Source organism: Mauremys reevesii, linkage group 1, assembly GCF_016161935.1.
Source record: "Mauremys reevesii isolate NIE-2019 linkage group 1, ASM1616193v1, whole genome shotgun sequence".
Lineage (NCBI taxonomy): Eukaryota > Metazoa > Chordata > Testudines > Geoemydidae > Mauremys > Mauremys reevesii.
The window spans coordinates 7,302,895-7,305,686 of NC_052623.1; the positions used below are offsets into that span (position 1 = coordinate 7,302,895).

The 2,792-nt window shown below is 44.5% G+C and overlaps 1 pseudogene; it reads right to left on the minus strand.

Moving 5' to 3' along the window:
* Positions 1 to 1,185: 1,185 nt before the first annotated feature.
* LOC120393321 lies at positions 1,186 to 2,119 on the minus strand (annotated as a pseudogene).
* Between the last annotated feature and the right edge of the window lie 673 nt (positions 2,120 to 2,792).

Below are 2,792 nucleotides of genomic sequence, written 5' to 3' on the forward strand. Positions count from 1 at the left end.
CCCTTCACTGTTCCAGCTTTTGTCTCCAGTCTGCTCAGCTCCCCACAGCTCTGTCTCAGCGCCACTGCTCTGCCTGTAGACCAACTCTGATTCCTTACTGCGGCTTCCAGATTTCTATGCATTAATAGCCCCAAATCACTTAAAAACTAACCCAAAAGTTGCCCAATCTATTTATTGAGACAAAGGAGAGTTTTTTTATTATTATTACTAATGCATTGGTCTCTACATCAAGTAACAAATAAAAGCTTTTTTAAAATACCTAAGTACAAATTGGATTTTTTTTTAAATGTACAAGTCCCAGCAGGAGTTCATACACATTAACAACAAAGTGAGATGAAAATCATATTCACATTCTAAACCCCAATACTGGTACTATATAGGTCATGCAGGGTTGAGTGCAGTAGAAGGACTTAGCACTGCAAGCGATTCAATCACCTGGACGTTTGGTGGCAATCTCTGCTTCACAAACTCCAACATGAAATCTCAACACGAACTTTTGACATCTTCAACATCAGGAATGGTTGCTGTGTATTTTGAAAGGTCCAAGCAGTAAGTAAGTTGACTTCAAATGTCATAGTTTAACACAGAAGTCCCGTTCTCAAAAACGCATGGTTTCACAACTCTAACCAACAAGCTCTAGTAGAATGTCATCAAATCCTGCAGGAGCTTTCCTGTATTTATATTTTCCAACTGAAACCTTTGGTTTATCCTCCAGGCCTCCTGAAGGATTGGATGTAGGGAAATCAGATACATTTTGTTCACCAGATCACTTCACATATGCTAAAGAAGTTCAGCATTGTAGTTGTTTTCTTTGTCTTTGTCTATCTGAAAGCATAGTTTCTGTTTGTCTAACTGATCAAGAATCCTGTTCACACAGGGTCCACTGTATCAGAAATCTGCAGCATTTTCTGGTGGTCTGGAAGTCAGTGAAAGTCCGAGTGACAGTGTGGGGCCTGATAGGTGATGGTGAAAGAGATCAGGTGATGGTCAGAGAGAGGGAACTCAGCAACGGAGAGAGCAGTGCTTGGAGACGGAGTGATAAGATGTTAGGTGTGAGGAACTTTTCAGACTGTGAACTTCCACAATTCTGAGCTCAGCCAAACTGGGACAGAGCACCCTTGATTAATGAGGAGATCTCCTTTCCCCGTCTTGTCACACCGGTTTAAAGTCAATGGCCCAGGGCGATCACCTTCTGCAGGAGTATTTGCCCACTTTGTCACGAAGCTCTTTGGTTTTGACCCCATAAATGATAGGGTTGAGCATGGAGGCAAGGAGGAAATAGAGGTTGGCCAAGATGATGTGAACATGGAGAGTGATGCCCTGACCAAACCTGTGTGTCAGAGAGGAGAAGAGCGAGGGAGTATAAGAAATCAGTATCACACAGATGTGGGCTGTGCAGGTGTTGAGGGCTTTCTGGTGGTCTTTCTTGGAGGACATTCTGAGGACGGCCCTGATGATTAGACCATATGACAAGGCAATGAGCATGAGGTCTAATCCATTGACTACAACCGCTATCACCAAGCCGTATGTCCTGTTGACTGTAATGTCCCCACACGACATCTTCACCACAGCCATATGGTCACAGTACGTATGGGGGATAATGCGGTTGGCACAGAATGGCTGCCTGCTCAGGAGCAGGGGCAGGGGCAGAATAAATAGAACAGCTCTTATCAAACATACAAGCCCAAGCTTAGCTATTCGTGCATTGGTGAGGATGGTGTCATATCTCAGAGGGTTACATATGGCAACATAGCGATCAAAGGCCATTGTCACAAGGACGGCTGAGTGCAGAAGCTGCGTGAAGAAAGAACATCTGAGTAAGGCAGCCACCTACTGTAATGCCTTTCAAATTGAACCAAAATATACACAGTGCCTTTGGAACAACGGAGGTAGGCATGACGATGTCTGTAAGCACCAGCATGCAGAGCAGCAAGTACATCGGCTTGTGCAGGGTCTTCTCTTTCCTTACAACAAACAAAAGTGTGAAATTTCCCAACAGGCCAATCATGTAGAACATAAAGAAAGGGATGGAAATCCAGAGGTGAGCATCTTCCAGGCCAGGGATGCCCATTAGGATGAATGTTGATGGATCAGTAGGGGTGATGTTGAAATATGCCATGAGGTTGTCGAAGCATTGACCAGACTCAGAAATGCTCAAGGTGCCTGTGATGGTAGGGAAGCACAGTGAGGGGTGTTACACACTTGATCACAAATAGTATGGTAAATATTGGAAAGGGGGGTGAGCAGTGAGGTGACAACATTGATAGATGGCACCAGATTATTATGGTTATAGTCATGTCCAGAGACTCCTCAGAGGGAACTAACCAAGTCAGGAGAATGGGCAGCATGATGACAGATGAACTTCAATGTCAAAAACTGCAACGTGTATGAGAGAAAAGCTTGAACTCCTCAAATGCCTTACTAGGTTCCAATTTAACAGTATGAACTCAGGATAGGACATAGTACACACCTGCTGCCAGTGCAAGCATGGACAGAAACTAAGCCAAACATTGCTATCCAGGAGGAGTGGGAAGGGGAATCATACAGAAAATACAATGCCATGAAATCAGCCAGTTAATATTTCACCCTCCTCTGGTCACTTTGTGTAGTATTGGGCACCCTTTTCACACAGGATATTGCAGAACTAGAGGGGTTGAGGGAAGGGCAATGAGAATGATCAAGGGCCCATGAAAACCGCCGGTATCAAGCAGAGTGCCCCAGGGGTCGGTCCTGGGCCAGTTTTCTTCAACAACATCATTAATTATGTGGATGATGGAATGAATTGCACCCTC